We start from the raw sequence: 19,072 nt of genomic DNA on the forward strand, positions 1-19,072 counted from the left end.
TTCTCAGCATCTCCCAGGCACCCAAGTTCCCAATTCTGTTTGCACTCCAAGTCAGGCTTGATAGAAACCAGTCCTATAGGTGTTCCCCTGAAAAGGTGGAAAATTGTACAACTTTCTCCTCTTCCCTTTCCCTATAGAGGGAGAAGTCATGGGTTGGGCATTTTCTCCCAATTGCACTAAGCTCTTCCATCTTCTGCCTGTTGGTGCTATAGGTTCTTAGGTGCTAAGAGAACTGTTAAGCTCTCTCCTGTTTTCAGCGGCCTCCAGGTATCCAGAAGTAAGCAGGTTCCATCAGTGCTCCAAATCAGGCAAGATGGAACTCAGTCCCTTGGGCAGTCCCTCCAAAAACTAAAAAACTTTGGATGCATGTTCTACTCCTTGAGTTGTTTGTTTACTTCCATTTTTAAAAAGTTGAACTGACTTGTGGGGAGGGCTATTGCAGGTGCAGTGAAATGACTTTTCATACCTCTTTCAGTGTGACTGTTCTTGGCTTCGACCTTGCCTGGGATCCTATGTCTTCTTAACTGGTTTCTGGAGTTCTTCTAAAGGCTTTTTCAATCATATTACTAAGTTAGTATCTCAGTAGGACATGAGGTCTGGGGTTTCTTATACTGCCATGGTCTTTCTTTTTGTAAGGACACCATTCGTACTGGAGTTGGGCCTACTGTAATTTTAACATGTCCTCATTTTAACATGCAAAGAGCCTGTTTCCAAATATGGTCATATTTACAGTCACCAAGAGTTAAGACCTCATCTTATATTCTGAGAGGACACAACTGAACCTGTAACAGTGCTCATAAAAATTTTGAGGGAAATACAGAAAATTGGACAGAGTTACAGTTACAAAACCCTGCCCACTTTACCTACCGTTCTCTCATATGAAGCAAACAATGTAAGGCACTGAGGGAAGGAAAGAAAATGCTTCTATCCAGATTCCAGGCCCAGATCCACTGCTATTCCTACTCCTAGTAGTGGTATTCTTTGTTTCCTTCTTTCTTAATCTAGCAATTCCATTTGTTGATGTTCAGCCATAGAATTGTCTTTATTTATTTTTGTGTCAGGCCAGGGAGGCCCTCAAGTCCATCTAGGTTCCCTGATGTCTCAGAGTTCTCAGTCCCCTAGATTGGAGCATAGACCTCTAGTTTTGTCTCTCTTTTCCATTTCATTCAACCATTATGGAAGAATTTCTACTTTTGGTTGGAAGTAAAAGGGCATGGTTATTGGGATAGTCATTCATATTTGCTGGAGTAATCTATAAACAATGTCCACTTAATCATTCTAAAAGAAAAAAATTAGGAAACAACCTGAATTTCCATCAAGAGGAGAATGGATGAGCAAGCTTTGCTGGATTATTCATTTATTGGAATAAAATTCAACAGGGAATTCATTGTAGAGCTTCTTGTTTCAAATGGGTCAGTCTCAAAAACTAATGTCAAGCCAGGCATGGTGGTGGCATGCCTGTAATCTCAGCTACTCAGGAGGCTGAGGGTGGAGGATTGCAAGTTTGAGGCCAACCTTAGCAACTTAGTGAGACCCTGTCCCCCCAACCAAAAAAAAAAAAAAAAAACCAAAAAGGGATGGGAATGTAGCTCAGTAGCACAGTGTCCTGGGTTTGATCCCCAGTGCTGCAAATAGATAAATAAATAAATAAATAAATAAATAAATCATGTTAAGTATAAGATGTGAAACTTAATGCTTCTTTAAGAGCCTGAATGTTATTTAGAAAGGCAATGGGTAAATAGCCACGATGTCTTTGGTGTCACAAATAATTTCAGGGGGCTGGAGAAATCTTGGGATTTTTGAATTCCATTTTTTCACATGAAGTTATTCCTCCCCTGTGTATTCGGAAGATTGACTTACTGTTTACCATAGGCTGTAGGCCAAGGAGAAGGGCATTTACTTATAAGCTACCTCCTCCAATTGAGCCACATGACCCTCCAGTACCACTGCTTCTTTTCAGTCTCTGGGATGCCAATGGAAAATGAAGGCTCAGGTCTCAGTTCTAATTTTATCTCTTTGGCTGTTTTGCTGTGAGTCTGTCTCTGCATATGTGATTCAAGGGTTTTGCAGAGATGTGTGGACAGAGACTGGGGAACCACCCTTCTGGCTCTGTCCCTGGCAGGATTCTGTAGGAGATTGTAGTGTCTACGGGGACAGGAAGGATCAAAATGTATGAACATTACCCAATGGAGAAGTGGGTTTATACAGTGCAGACATTTCCCACTTTGTGCTGCCTTAGGAAGGGAATAAAATACAATCCAGGTGCTCTTAAATTAACAACACTTAGCAAGTACTTATATATGGAATATCAGTTGAGGAAATACCCTAAATTGAAATCAACATCATCTTGATGCAATTCAGTTACAGCATTATGTGCAAAATAATCAGATTTTTTTTTTTTTTGTACCAGAGATGGTATTTTGAACAGTGAGAAAATAATAAAGTTCTCCAAGGAAAACTCCTGACAGTTGTCAGAGTAGTGTGGTTATTAGAAGGCCTACCTCTTGTTTGTAACCAGTGAGAGAAAGTAAATATTAGATGAATGTAGAACTTTACTAAGACTTATGGATATGCTTTCTGAATTTCATAATAAATGAAAATCATAAAGAAATTGAAAATTAGAAAGATATTAAGTAAAACAAGTTTCAAAAGCATCTTTAAATTTTCATGAAAATAGAAATAGTACTTTTTAAAATGATAAACACTAAATTCAGAATAATGATTGAATTAATAGGAGAATGTGAAATTGGAAAGGCATAAAGCATGTTCAAAAAGTTTACACTTCAAATATCTTTGAAATCTCTGTTACAATCATGAAAAACAGGAAGTAGTGTTGGGAAAAGGGTGAATTGTTGTAAAGTTACTTGTGTATTAAAATTGGAAGTTTCTTTGGATGATGAGGCAGCTTAGATTGGCTACTTTCTCTACTGGTCCTTCATGACCTGTTGACTCTAAGGAGGAAGGACCTTACTGAGTTTATTAATCACTATAGCATAGGAAATTCTGCTATGACAATGTCCCTATTTTGGATATGGATTCCTAGGTTAGGACAGCAGGATATGTTACCAAGAAACAATGTTTCCCAGAAACCAGTGTTTCTTCTAAGAAATGGAGACACTCTCCTTGACCTATTCCAGTTCTCCCCTCCTCAGCATCTGGTGTGTCGTGTGTCGCCATCACTGTACTACCACCTGGCTTCATAACCATTAGATTTCTGCTTATCTTACTAGACTGCTAATTTTTCACATTCATCCTCTGGCACATAGAAGGTGCTTAATAAAGGTGTTTGTGAAATGACTGCAAGTGAGTGCCCCCTTCCACGAGGTGCAATAAAATGAACAAAAATGTATACTTATACCTTGATATATGAAATATATGGCCAACTGTAATTTTTTGTATCCAGTGGATACATTACACATTAGAAAAATGGTTCTCAAGATTTAGTTTGCATCAGAATCACACTGGAGAAAAAAGCACAGCAAGCATGCATGCATGCGTGCATGCATGTTTTAACATATCAGATTCCTAGCACCTGTCCTAGAATGTCTGATTCAGTGGGTTTAGGTAAAGGCCTGAGAATTTGCATTTCTAACAAGTTCCCTAGTGATATTGATGCTGGCTGATCAAAGACCATAGTTGAGTATCTGGGAGAAAAATGTGGAAATACATAATGAAAATAATAAAATCACATATAGCTTTCTTCCTTTGAGAATGCCTCCTAAAGAAATTTTATAAAGAGGGGTTGGGACTGGGGCTCAGTGGCAGAGCACTTGTCTCGCATGTGTGAGGCACTGGGTTTGATCCTCAGCACTACATAAAAATAAACAAAGACTGGCTGTCCATCTATAACTACAAAATTTTTTTTTAAAAAAGAAATTTTAAAAAGATAGAAAAAGAAACCTCAAAATCAAATTATTTAATTTTAACACAGATTTTACTAATGCATCCTATTGCAAATGCAATATTAATTATCTTTGCTTCCAGGGTCTTGATCTGTAAAATGGGGAAAATGGTGTATCTTCAAACTACAGAGTTCTCACGGGGTTTTGTGAGGCTTCAATTAAGAAACGTGTTCAGAATAGTGCTTAGCTTACCACATATTGCTATTATTACATTTTTGGCTAAGATATTTAAAAACTAACCACAGAAAAGAGAGACGTCTGAACAGAAGGCATCAATTTGGGAGTCATTAGGATATAAGAAGTAAATAAAAGAAAGTCCTCAACTAAAAAGGCATTGAATGTATTTTTTCCTTACTTGAGAAAATGCAGTTGGGTCTTAGAAATAAAAATGCTTCTTGATTTTTGCCTTTGAGAGTTTACTCTTTGAGAGATAAAGCCACATAAAAATCTTTGCACTGAAAATAACTTTTTATTGGGATTTTTTTGGTTACAAATATATTTGACTATATTTGAACCAAAATATATTTATAACCAAAAGAAAAGATGTTTTTGAAATTCTACCCCTTTCTCTTTCAGAAGCCAACATATTTATTAATACCCTTTGGAATATCTTTTTAGTGAATAGCTTTTAAAGAAAGTGAGTAGAATAAACTCACTCATTTTCTTTTATACTCTCACTCAACAACAATCAATGCAGAAGACTTTTGTGAACAATTTTAGGTTTCCCCACACACCAAAGCAATCAATTCTGCAGCAGACACTAGCTGGGTAGCCTTTAATTAATTTCAGTTCTAACTTTATGTGGAGATAGCATCAGATCCTACAGGTTGAGGGATCATTCCCTGCCTGCTTCCCAAATTCAGATGTCAATTGCAAGCCCCAAACTGTTTTACCTGTGCATCTCACTGGCTATAAGTCAAGGTTCCTACAACTCCCTCTTCAGGGTGCTAGAGTGGCTCACAGAACTCAGAGATACAATTACTTACATTTCTCAGTTTATTATAAAGGATATCACGAAGGATACAGATAAAGAGATGAACAGGGCATGGCGGTGGGCAAGGTGTTTCATGCTCTTGCTGGGGTGTCACACTCAGGAAACTTCTGTGGTCAGTTATTGGGGAGACTCTGAAAACTGCCTTTTTGGGGTTTTATGTAGACTTTATTACGTGAGCATGACTGATTACATCACTGCCCTATTTAACCTTCAGCTCCTCTTCCCTCCCTGAAATCTGTCTTTCTACTACCGGCTCTATATCCTCCTGAAGCTATGTAAGGGCTGCCAGCCATAGGTCAATGCATTAGCTTATGTAGAGATACTTAGTAGAGGTTAGGAAGTAATTATAAATTCTTTGTGTTAAATATTTTATTAATATTTCAAAAAATCATCAAGTGTTTTTTATTTTTGCTAATTACATGGGAGTAGGAAGGTAGAAATAGAAGTCTTGCAAGAAAGCAATATTTTTTTCCTTCCTTGCTGCCCATAATTATTACATTTTTAGTCCAGCTTTATTTGAAAAATCAGGATTGCAGTTATATGTGGAATTAGTATCCCATTTACTGCTTCTTCCTAAATCAGAGGCAGCAGGGAAGGAAATATTTCAGCTTGGGCAAGGAAGGACAATGACCAGGCCTTTAATTTAATTCTGTAATTACTGTGATGTCATGCTTGTCAAAGAAGAAAATTATAACAATTTAAAGATTTTAATGGGCTTTATTTTCTATTCTAGAATTTGGTGACACTTCATTCCATAAAATAGAATAAATGTTCTGACGAGCTGAGCAGAAGAGGTTAGTTTTATAGACAGAACTGGACTTTAAGAAAGCAAAACCAAGAAGGAAAAGTAAAATAATTATTTCAAAGTTACCTTCTGTGTAGAGTGGGACAAAAGAAAAATAAATGATTGGTTAACATCAGGTTACTTCAGGTTACTTTTTTTTTTTTTTTTGGGTCAGGATTATTGTGGAGGAAACTTCATTATCCTGCCAATTGAAACTGACCTGTTTGGGAGATTTGGCTGTTATCTCTCTAATCCTGATTTCTCAGAAACTCAGAGAAACATTTTAGTGGAATGATAGCCTGGGCGACTCCGTTCAGATTTTTAACCTAATCTGTTAGGGCCTCATACAGGAACTTAACCCACAATAGGGGCCTTCTGTAATTTTTATTTAACATGTGAAGAGTTTAAATTTTTTTTCCTCTAAAAACCTGTATTACTAAGAAGTTTCCAACCACTGTTACAAAATAGGCATTGTGATATTCTAGGAAAAATTATTTTAGGACTGGGCTGTAGCTCAGTAGTAGAGTGCTTGCCTAGCATGTGTGAGGCACTGGGTTGGATCCTCAGCACCACATAAAAAATAAATAAGTAAAGATATTGTGTCCATCTATAGCTAAAAGAAATTTGTTAAAAAGTATTTTAAAAAGCAGCATTTCCTGATACCAACTTTCCCTGATACTCTATTCTTTCTCCTCTCAGTATACTCTCCATCTCAACTTCTCAAACATCAAAATATTCTGATTGTGAAATGTTACATTCTTCTTCTGTCCTGATAATACCTTTTGACAATAGGATAGATTGACGGAGCTACAGTTCTCAGGCAACACTTGCTGTGCTTTCACTAGTGCCACCAGTGAAACTAGAGGTGTAGCTAAATGGGATAAATATTCTGCTTCAACTCTAAATTGTCCACACTGTTGCTTATGGCTCTGTTGATTTTCAGGTACAGGGTTGGCTTCATAAACTAGCTCACACTGGAAAGGACAGGTTTCCCAGTAAATCTTTCGCAGTAAATCTGAAATAATATCTCTCTGTGAAAAATAGATATTTTTAGAAATTGTGAAATAAAGCAAAAACAATAAAGACTTTCTGTTATCTACATTTTTAGGCAGTTACATTAAGGTAACAGGAATCAAATATCAACTGAGATTCTCACTTCAGCATGATATATTCATTGTTTGAAAGACATATGAGCCTGTCTTTGATGGCTTGAAGTTCTATCAAGGGTAAATTTCTTGAATTAGGTAAATATGTAAAGGCTTTCTGTGTACAGTTAACCCTATAAATATATAATGTCACATTTATTTTAAATTGATCTTAAATGTCCTAAGAGTTAAAATATAAAGCCTTTCATTTTGTGAAGTTTATTGATTCACCTGCCATCTAATATCCAAGTTCCAAGGTGCAGAGACAGATACCACTTGGCATACCATTCTCATGTATCATGTGAAAGTAGTTTCTATTTGAAAGTTCCAAATAGATACTCCAGAGCTGACAGGGGAATTCCAGCAAGGTCTTTCAACCATTAAAACTTTAAAGGAAAAAAAAAAAAAACCACAAAGGGAAAAAAGTGCCTTTGTGTAAACATTAACCCACCTGTTTTTAAGTGACTCTTAATTTTATTTGTTTTAATACTAAAGGATTACACACTGGATTTATTTTATATTTCAAATAAAAATAATAACTAATATATTTAATTAGTTTGAGTTTATAATTTTGTGGTTTATTATATCTCTTCTGGGTCTGTAAAATATCCAGTGCTTAGAAAATTGACTTCCTACTATCTACCCCAGAAAATATAGGACAGAATACAGGCAGGAATTCTTAAAACATTTCCAGTGTCTTTTCCTTGGTAGATATATACCCAGTTCTTGCTCTTGGAGCCTTATAAACCTGTCCTTAAATGACATTAATAAACAGATACGCATTTGACTAAGAAAACATTGTTGGATATACATGATGAATTAAAGTATTGTCACTCTGTCAGTGTCTTTTGTGTGGTCTAAATACACAATGAAATGTTAACTGTTTAGAAAAATAGCAGGAACAGTTACTCTCTCACTAGGCTGGCAGTTTATTCAGTCCTGAATATTTAAATCCATATTTCATTTAGTGTTAAAATTTACACATATGGTGCCTCATAAAATGACAGCATATTGGATTTAGTTTTAAGTGTAGTTATTTTTAGAGCTTTCAAATTATTCTGTTGGAGATGTGTAAGAGTCTGAGAGGCCTTTGTAAAAGGTTCTGGATAAGGTGTTTTTGTTTTGTTTTGTGTCTCTTGTATTGCAGAGACCTCATTCTGCCTTAGACATGGTGGATTCATTCAGACTAAGGAAAGCTGTTTACAAAGATGTTTAATAGGGACTGGAAGTATAGCTTGGTGCTAGCATGCTTGCCTAGCACATGTGAGGCCCTGGGTTTGATCCCTAGCATTCCCCTACACATGATGTTTATTAATATATTTATGGAATAACTACATAAACAACATGTGACTATATCTACTGCCCAGTTTAAGAAAGCAATATGACCATTTCCCCTAATATCTCCTATGTACTCCTCCCAGATCTCCTGCAGAGATAACCAAAAGTTCTGAATTTTGCTCTAATAATTCTTAGTAGTTTTTCTCTTAGTAGTTTTAGCACATATGTGTAAATCACTAACCCATATATTGCTTAATTTTATGTGTTTTGGGACTTTATAAAATGAAATAATATGTCTTTTTCTGGGACATGCTTTTTTAAAAAAAAAAAAATTGCGCCACATTTTAGCCTTAGATTTGACCACATCAATATATTTAATTATTGCTCATTGGTTTTCATTGCTACATAGTATTGCATTGTATGAGTATTCCAGAATTTATTAGCAGATGAATTGACTGATGGAGTTTGGGATGTTCTTGTTTTTAGTTATTACAAAGGTTGCTCCTATATACACATATTTTATATGTATTTGCCACACATATACCCCAACATTTCTTAATGTTTTTCATATCATAATCCACATAGAAAAGGATAGATAATATTTGTACAACACACTGGATTAAAGGGAAAAAACTGTGTCCCTGACATGTCCCTGACATGTCCCTGACATTGCTTGGCTAGAGGGCTACATTCCACGTCTGGGCATGTTCATTGCATACTAGGTAAGGTGCCTCAGCACACTAAGAGGGAAGCTTTGCTAGGGTGCATGCCTGGGAGTTGAATTGCTGGTTGTAGGTATATGTTTCCTTTACCCTTCTAGGTAATACCAATTATATAGTGGTATTAATTATTATGGTTGACATCCATAGTGCTTGTATCAATGCATATTTGCATATTCTCTGAATCTTTATTTAAATTAAGGGAATCATTGAGAATTTTACCAATCTCAGGATTATGAATGTCAAGTTGGAAAAGAAATAATTTATTACTCCCTGGGATATCAATTCAAATTTGCTGTCTCCAAATATGATCATGTCAGAATTTCTCAAAAATGTGACAGCAATAGGCAGTAGGAGATGTCAAGAAGTGACAATATGTCACCATAGTTATTAATTGTGAAAGCCACAACCTGGGCTGAATGAATTACTTAAGAGAGATGTAATTCAGTCCTCCAGGTTTGGTGTTGCATTGACTTTTTGTTTCTTAACCACAAGAGGTAATGTCATGTAATGCATACAAGATGGAGTAATGAAAGCTATTTACTATGTAAGTAACTTTTAGTTTAGAAATCCAAACATTTAGAAAACAAGTTGGTTTATTTTGACTATTTTTAAAATTGGTTTTCTTTTAAACCATGAAGGTTTCTAATTATTATGATTATATTATGGTAATGAATAATGATATTGATTTCTCTATTCAGATGACATCAAACTAGACAATTAATTTTAGAAAAAAAAATCACTAACTGGTCATAGTTTTTCCATGAAATATTCAAGAAACTTTCATATATTACTTCTACTGTTACTGATTTAATGGTTTTCTTACAGGAAAGACTTAAAGTAATCTTCACTTGCTTGAGAGACTCTGTTTAAAATGAGATGAAAAATATCAGAGCAAAGTTTTCAAGCTCATTCTTAGCCTGATTTATGAAAATGTAATGCTAAAGTATTTTAATTTTCTTGGCAGAAAATTATAGATGAAAACTACATTTCTGTTTTACTGGCATACTATGCCCTATACATAAGTCAGGTTTTCACAGTTTTAATACAAATTAGAATTTGAAACATAGTCACCAATTTACTTTATTAACACCTATAGTATGTGACAGTATATGTATGTACATATGTATTTGTATATACACATGCACACACAGATATGCACATATTACATATACATATTTACATTGGTTGGGACTCAGTATAAATTTATCGTCATATAGTGTTGATTAAGCCTCTAGATATAGACAAAACTGACTTTCCTCTTAATGTATAACTAAGCTTTAGCTATAGGCATACAAGATAAATGGTTACATAAGTTGGGCTCATTAACAAATAGTGGGATTTTATTCATTATTTTTCTCCTTTGAATGTGAAATATTTATTGTAATTTTCCTTGTGAAGCCATAATTCATGAAGTTACTTTTTTAAACAGATACCCTGAGGTTTAGTAATACACACATATTTCAATATAACTGGTCATTATATGAGTGCTTCTCAAATTGTATTCAGGTATCTCCTTATAAAAGCGAAAAGTGAATTTGTAGCCCCAGAAATAGTAAAGTGACAGCCTATAAAGACATCCTACACTTGAATCTTGGAATTTGTCCTTAAAGCTCATGTGAATTCTATATTTTTCTGTTTCACTTTATTTTCTTCAAAATAAAGATAATACTACATAAAGATCTATCCTGTTGCTTCAAGTGTTTGAGAAGCATGATTGTAAATGGAATCCCAAAAGCCTTTAGCTCAGAAGTGCTTTCTCCTGTGAAAATTTCAGCTTCTGTAATCCAGTTCCATTTAGTCTTTACTGGAAAAAAAAGAGACCTCTTGAGTAAGCTTTTGCCACCATGGATCTCTCCTCTCTCTTTTGAACTAGCTGTCTTGTGTCTTCTATGTATCCTCCTTTCTTGGACAATGCATTCGATGGGCCCCTTCTTCTTAGATCTTTGTTGTTGTCTTCCCCCTTAGTTTCCAGAAAACTGCCCTATTCTGCTTCTTTTCCAAACCCTTTGCCCATTCCCTCCCAGTGTTCTTTGCTGCCACTGTTTTTCTCTAACCGTGTTTATGTCCTGTGGTTCAGTGTTGGCTTCCCTTTCCTCATTCTGTATAATCTTTCTCAACTACCCCAGGCCTGAACTCTTAATTTCTTTATTTGTATGCCTTTTGGACAGTTCACCTAGGACATTCTGAACCTGCACGCTCCATAACTGGCATTTATAAACTCATCCTCATACCCTATGGTGTAGTAGGTACCAACAAATATTTGTTGAATGAGGAAATTAACTGAAACTCATTATTCTTCCTCCTCTAATTTTCACTTTTATCAATAATGCCACTTTTCTGATCTCTCAGTGATACTGAAAATATTTTGATCTTTTCTTTTTAAATGTATCTTCTGATTAGTTATTTTCATGATTTTTTTTTTTTTTTTGTATCCGGGATTGAACTCAGGGACACTTAACCACTGAACCACATTCTGAGCCCTTTTTTGTATTTTATTTAGAGACAGGGTATTGCTGAGTTGCTTTGGGCTTCACTAAGTTGCTGAGGCTGGCTTTGAACTCGAGCTGCTCCTGGCTCATACTCCTGAGCCGCTGGGATTACAGGCATGCGCCATCATACCCAGCTATTTTCATGATGTTTATCCCAGTGTAGACTCTCAACACTTTACACCAAGATTACTCCACACTTCCCCCCTTGACCTCTTTGGTTCAGAGCTCTCTTTAAGCCATTTTCTTCAAAGTTTCTCTAATTTTTTAATAAATTTTTAATTTCAGAATAATTTTAGATTTACAGAAAAGTTACAAAGATGGTGCAGAAAGTTCCATATAACTTTCATCCAGTTTCTCCTCATGTTAACATCATCTATAGCCACAATTTATTTGTCAAAGTTAGGAAATTGGTACATGACCATTAACTAAAATCTAGGCTTTGTTTTTTTTTAAAGTTTTTAGTTGTAGATGGACACAATACCTTTATATTATTTATTTTTGTGTGGTGCTGAGGATCCAATCCAGTACCTCACACATGTTAGGCAAGCACTGTACCACTGAGCCACAATGTCAGCCCCTTTATTTGGTTTCCACAAGTGTTTCCACTACTGTAGTATTTCTATTCCAGGACCTAATCCAGGGTACCATATTGCTTTTAGTATGTCTACTTTTAAATAGATAATACCAGGACTGGGGTTGTGGCTCAGTGGTAGAGCACACCTAGCACACATGAGGCCCTGGGTTTGATCCTCAGTACCACATAAAAATAAAATTAAAGGTATTGTTTAACCTACAACTAAAATATATACCTAAAAACGTAGGTAATACCAACTGTGGTTAAAAAAATTTTAAACATTCAGAGGAGATACAAGTCTCTTTTCCATTCCTGAATGCCAGATATATGGCTGCTCTCATAGAGGGCACCAACCATTTCTGGTTTCTTAGATACCCTTCCTCAGAGGTTCTCTCTCTCTCTCTCTCTCTCTCTCTCTCTCTCTCTCTCTCTCTCTCTCTCATATACACACACACACACACACAAAAAAAAATTGCATTCTCAATATATCACCCAGTACCTCTTTTTAAACTTAACATTGCTTGTTCATTCTTGGTCATTAACAAAGATGCCTTATTTTTTTTTATTCCTTTATTCCATTAGATACCTATACTATAATTTATATGCAACAATGTGGCAGTGAATATCCATGTGTAAACATACACATTTTATATTTGTAAATAAAAATGTTGGTGAGAAAGCATTGTTCATAATTTGCCCATTTATTCTTGAGGGTTCTATCAATTTATCCTCTATTATTGCCCCATAATCTCACCAACATTACGGTTCATGAAACTTTTGAACTTCACCAATATAAGGTTAAAATATAGGTTAAATGATGTCACTCTACTATTTCCATTTTTCCCATACTGAGTGAGGTTGAGTATGTTTATATGTTTAGGGCCTTTTCAGATTTCTTCCGTCAACTATAGATAGAACCAAGATTTGCAGTCAGGAAACTTGTATGTGTTTGATCCCAACACAGGAAAGAAAAAAAAAAAAAAAGGAGGAATGAGTCAGGTACCTGGTTTGATATAGATCATGTGACAAAGACCCAAGAGTCTGATAAGTTAAGAGTATAATGCATTAAGCCTGGCAAGGTAGTGCATGCCTATAATCCCAGCTACTGAGGAGGCTGAGGCATAGGATCACAAGTTCAAGTTCAGCTTTTGCATGTTAGCAAGACCTTGTCTCAAAATATAAAATAAAAAGGGTTGGGGGTGTAGCTCAGGGGTAGGGCACCCTGGAACCCCAGTACCGCAAACAAAATAAAACAAAAAGAGTATAAGGCATTAAAAATCTAAAACAATAAACTTACAGCATCTGGATTAAGGAACTTGATAGTTCCACAATTTTTTTCTTCATCAGCATTTATTTGGAGTATTGTATTCAGTATTATATTTTAAAAGAGCATTTTAAGTAATATGGTTCTTTTTCTTTTTTTTTTTTGGAATTTTTTTTTAATTATTGTATACAAATGGGATACAGGTTGTTTCTCTATTTGTACATGGAGACAAGGCATACCATTTGTGTAATCATAAATTTACATAGGGCAATGATGTTTGATTCATTATTTTTTTTCCCTTCCCCCTCACCCCTCCCACCTCTCTTTTCCCTCTACACAGTCCTTCCTTCCTCCATTCTTACCACCCTCCTTATCCCTAACCCTAAACCTAACCCTAACCCTAATGCTAATCCCTCCCACCCCCCATTATATGTCCTCATCCGCTTATCAGCGAGATCATTCGTCCTTTAGTTTTTTGAGATTGGCTTATCTCACTTAGCATGATATTCTCCAATTTCATCCATTTGCCTGCAAATGACATAATTTTATCATTCTTCATTGCGGAGTAATATTCCATTGTATATATATGCCACAGTTTCTTTATCCATTCATCAACTGAAGGACATCTAGGTTGGTTCCACAATCTGGCTATGGTGAACTGAGCAGCAATGAACATTGATGTGGCTGTATCTCTGTAGTATGCTGATTTTAAGTCCTTTGGGTGTAGGCCAAGGAGTGGGATAGCTGGGTCAAATGGTGGTTCCATTCCAAGCTTTCTAAGGAGTCTCCACACTGCTTTCCAGAGTGGCTGCACTAATTTGCAACCCCACCAGCAATGTATGAGTGTACCTTTTTCCCCACATCCTCGCCAACACTTATTGTTGCTTGTGTTCTTGATAATCACCATTCTAATTGGGGTGAGATGAAATCTTAGGGTAGTTTTGATTTGCATTTCTCTTATTACTAGAGATTTTGAACATTTTTTCATATATCTGTTGATTGCTTGTAGATCTTCTTCTGTGAAGTGTCTGTTCATTTCCTTAGCCCATTTGTTGATTGGATTATTTGTATTCTTGGTGTAGAGTTTTTTGAGTTCTTTATAGATTCTGGAAATTAGCGCTCTATCTGAAGTATGAGTGGCAAAGATATTCTCCCACTCTGTAGGCTCTCTCTTCACATTACTGAGAGTTTCCTTTGCTGAGAGAAAGCTATTTAGTTTGAATCTATCCCAGTTGTTGATTCTTGCTTTTATTTCTTGTGCTATGAGAGTCCTGTTAAGGAAGTCTGATCCTAAGCCAACAAGTTGAAGGTTTGGACCTACTTTTTCTTCTATAAGATGCAGGGTCTCTGGTCTGATTCCGAGGTCCTTGATCCATTTTGAGTTGAGTTTTGTGTGGGGTGAGAGATAGGGGTTTAATTTCATTCTGTTGCATATGGTTTTCTAGTTTTCCCAGCACCATTTGTTGAAGAGGCTATCTTTTCTCCATTGCATATTTTTGGCCCCTTTGTCTAGTATGAGAAAATTGTATTTATTTGGGTTTGTGTCCATGTCCTCTATTCTGTACCATTGATCTACCTGTCTATTTTGGTACCAATACCATGCTGTTTTTGTTACTATTGCTTTGTAATAGAGTTGAAGATCTGGTATTGCGATACCTCCTGCTTCGCTCTTTCTACTGAGGATTGCTTTAGCTATTCTGGGTTTCTTATTCTTCCAGATGAATTTCATAATTGCTTGCTCTATTTCTGCAGGGTACATCATTGGGATTTTAATTGGAATTGCATTGAATCTGTATAGCACTTTAGGTAGTATGGCCATTTTGACAATATTAATTCTGCCTATCCAAGAACATGGGAGATCTTTCCATCTTCTAAGGTTTTCTTTAATTTCTTTCTTTAGTGTTCTGTAGTTCTCATTGTAGAGGTCTTTCATCTCTTTTGTGAGATTAATTTGCAAGTATTTTATTTAATATGGTTATTTTTCTATTGCTGTCATAAGTATTTTCATAAAATTTGAGTCTTTTTTTTTTTTTGCGGTGCTGGGGATCAAACCCAAGGCCTTGTGCTTGCAAGGCAAGCACTCTACCAACTGAGCTTTACCCCCAGCCCCAAATTTGAGTTTTAAAAGGACACAAATTTATTATCTTGCAGTTCTGTAAGTCAGAAATCCAACATAGGTCTCACTGGGCTGAAATCAAGGTCTCATCAGACTGTGTTCCTTTCTGGGGGTTCTAGTAGAAAATCTGTTTTCTTGCCTTTTTTAGCTTCTAGAGGCTACTTGCATTCCTCAAATTGTGGCTGTCCTCCTCCCTCTTCAAAGCCAGCAAGAGCAAGAGCTAGTGAATCCTTTATCTCTGACCACAGCTGGAAATCGTTCACTGCCTTTATAGGATTCATGTGATTAGGTTGGACCCATCTGGATAATTTCCCCATCTCAAAGTTCTTAACCTTAATTGCATCTACAAATTCCCTTTTGCTATGTAACATAACATATTCACAGGTTCCAATGATTAGGACATGGACATCTTTCTGGGAAAGTCATGGCAGAGGATCACCAGGATACTAAGGAGTCCAATTGTATACAGAGTATTAGACTAAAAATTGAAGATGATCCCAGAATGTATTGCCTGGGAGAGAATAAGAATGTTTATAAAGTGATTAGTGCAATGAGTACATTATAAGTGGTTGCTACTTCAAAGGGTAATGGTGCAAATTACAGACATACAGATGCTCGGAAGAGAAAGCAGCTTAGAGAAGTGAAAGGGGATAAGGAGCGTAACATTTTTATCTTGCAAAGAACAGAAATTGGGATCCAAGTTCTCACTTTACATTAGATCAGCAGGTGGTTTGAATGTCAGAAAGCGCTTAATTTTGCCAAGAATTTTGCATTGTTTCTCTCACTAGTAAAAGAATCAGAGAATGGAGATGGAGGAGGAAACTAGAATAGAAGCAATTTTCTGGCCTCTTTTTGTTATGAATGCACAATGTATAGAGCCTGAAGAGGAGGGGAACATTTTGTAAAAGGAAGAAAACGAAATAGTTGTTAGCTCAGAAGACATCCTTTATTTTTTTTAAAAAAAGAAAAGAAATCCTCTCTAAAACCAAAGCTCAAGTCATCAAATATGATAAGATTTTTAGGATTTCCTTGTAATCTTCCTTAAGTTTGTCTCTTTAAACACATTTAACTTGACCTTTGAGAAGTTGCTGATAAGCAGTTATGGAGCAGGAGTTGACTTAACGAACCCTCCCACCTTGCTTGTTGGGTGGTAGCTTCCAAGGCCACTGTCAATGTGTATCAGTGTGAACCTGATCCAGAAACTGCCAGGAAGAGGACAAAGTTTAGTCTGTGAGGAAATTGTTGGCTGCTTGTTATTTCAATCTGTTTGTCCAGACTTCAGCTTGGTGTAAGTAGTTTTTAAAAACTATTATGACATTTTAATATAAAAAGGACTGTAAGAATAATTTCTGTAAGAGTAAATCAAGTTCCTACTTGGCTCTCAATCTTGTGTACTAGACCTGCTGAAAGTTTCAGCATTGCACAAGTCGTTTTATTTTTAAAAAGGAAAAGGAAAGCCATGAAGTGTTTCAGCAACTGTTCTGCTAAGGCAGGTCCTGCTTGCAGAAAACAATTTTTAATGTCTTGTCTTATGTTGTGTGAAGGTGTTTACAGTTAGAAAATAGAAGGGAGTGAGTATGTATCTGCTGTACAGAGATCGATTTCTTTCTAAAAGCTGCTTAGCTTTCTCTCCATATCCCTTCCAGTTGCTTTTCCTTTAGGTCTATGCTATGAATTCATGTTAGCAAATATTACTCAGGGGTAATTAAACTGGAGAGTTTATGTTGAAAGAAAGTAAATGAGAATAAAGTAGAACTAAAAATGTTGTGACAAAATGTTAGGATCCTAGGTTTGAGACTGGCAGAATATATTTTCAAAGAGAAAGAACTTTGTGAAACAGATGGAAGTGACAAAAGCCTGAGAAACTTATGCCACTTTGGAGAAAATTGTGTGTTTTTTTTTTTTTTTTTGGTAAGATTTTGACATCTGTACTGATTTTCCAGATGAAATTACCAGTATTATAGTATGTAAAATAGGTTTCATATATGATAGTAGATTTGCTATGTTTTAGTGGCTCTCATTCTAATTTGCGATTAGGAGTCCAGGAACTACACATTGTTACACAAACATATTGACTTTATTGAGTGCAAATATGGGAATGTTAAGGTCGCATTTGGTGTTGCAAAAATTAACATTTTGTTTCCCTCTTACCAAAATACATTAAAAAGAAAAACAACTCCTGGTGCATGACAAATGACTTTGAATATGGAAATAAAGTTCATTTTAGTTTATGTACAAAAGTTGTAAAGACTGGCTGTTAGCCAGTAACCTTTCAAATCATTCAGAGAGTCCTAAGGAGAGAAACTGTTTATGTAGATGTTCACTGAGTTTCTCATTTCCTCTAACATCATTTCAAACCATAGGGACATTTTTCAAACCATAGGTCTATTTTTTTAACCTGTTTCTCATTCCTGCCATATTATGTGGGTACCAAGACCATTGTATTGGGCTTCAGGAAGCCCAGGATGCACTGTTCTAAGCAGGTTCTAGGTCTGTAATGGAAGTGAAAATCTTTACACACTGTTTAGGTTGCCGAATCTCAGTGATTGTAGGTTCTTAGACTGATTAAATTCCCCAAGTCAATAACCTCTTCTGAGCGTGGTTACTTATTTAGTTGTTGGTTCATGAGGCAAGAGTAGGGAGTGGGCAGAGGTGTTGGGAAAGAAGCCAATGTGGCATGTGTCACTCTTACCAAGAAAGCTTTTACCTGACTGGGTTTGAAATATTTTAGTCATTTACTTGGAAGGCCATAAGATATATATTGGCTGAATCTTATCCAAGCCCCTTTGGGAATTTTTTTAAGCCTCCAGTGGCTGCCTGTAACACCCAAGTCATTGCCCATGCCCTACAAAGCCTGCAAAAACTGACTTCTGAGCATCTGTTTTGCATCATTGCCTATCATTGTTTTCTTCACCCAGTTCGCTGGGGCTACACAGATGTGATCTGCTTTTTCTTGATCACATCTTGCTTTAGGGCTTTTGCTGTCTAGAAAGCCCTCCACCTCTACTCCACCCCCCATTGTTTCTTCCCTCCAATCATTCAGATACCTACTCAAATCCCTTCTCCTCCGGGAGGCCCTCCCAGTTTACCCCAGCCAAATAACACCACTACTCTTCCACCACATCACTTCTTTTTTCTTTTGTTGTTTTTTTATAATAGCTACTGGGCATTATTTAATTTATTTTATAAATATTTTAAAGTGTGTGTGTGTGTGTGTATGATATATGTATATATCATACACACACACATATATATAAAATGTATATATAAATGTGTGTGTACAGACACTTATATTTTGGTGGTCTTTCCTCCTAAAATATAAATTCCAAGAGGGCAAGAACATGTCTTGTTTAGTGCTGCTGCCAGTGCCTAGAATAGTGTATAGTTAATATATAGTAGGCATTTGGCAAATAATTGTATGAATAGATTAGTGTCAATTGGTGGCATTAAAATTTATTTCTAAGCATAGAAATTTTTGAATAAATGATATATTCCCATGGTCCCAAGACCAAAACATAGCTGTACATTTAAAAATCCCACCCCAGCGAGTCTCCTGTGCATTTAATTTCCATTCAGGACCCCTAAACCACTGCTATTATTTTTCCATGTATCCTTCTAAAACTTCTTAATGTATAGCAAGGATATACAAAAGTATAAATAGATTCTTAAACTCTCTCCTTTTTTACACATTATATTTTACATATTGTTCCAAATTTTTTCACTTGTAATATGTTGACTATCTTCCCCTATCAGTATGTAGTGAACTTCCTCATTTTTTTTTTTTTTTTGGTGCTGGGGATTGAA

The 19,072-nt window shown here is 35.9% G+C and overlaps 1 protein-coding gene across 2 annotated transcripts in view; it reads left to right on the forward strand.

The window, feature by feature from the left end:
- Nucleotides 1–16,458: 16,458 nt before the first annotated feature.
- Map3k13 (mitogen-activated protein kinase kinase kinase 13) overlaps nt 16,459–19,072 on the forward strand; it is a 154,273-nt gene continuing 151,659 nt past the window's right edge. For both annotated transcript variants that reach the window (XR_007110165.1, XM_047563794.1), the window contains exon 1: nt 16,459–16,556. The gene's annotated coding sequence lies outside the window, so the exon portion shown is untranslated. The remainder of the gene's footprint in view (nt 16,557–19,072) is intronic.

This window comes from Sciurus carolinensis, chromosome 9 (genome assembly GCF_902686445.1).
Source record: "Sciurus carolinensis chromosome 9, mSciCar1.2, whole genome shotgun sequence".
NCBI classification, from domain to species: domain Eukaryota; kingdom Metazoa; phylum Chordata; class Mammalia; order Rodentia; family Sciuridae; genus Sciurus; species Sciurus carolinensis.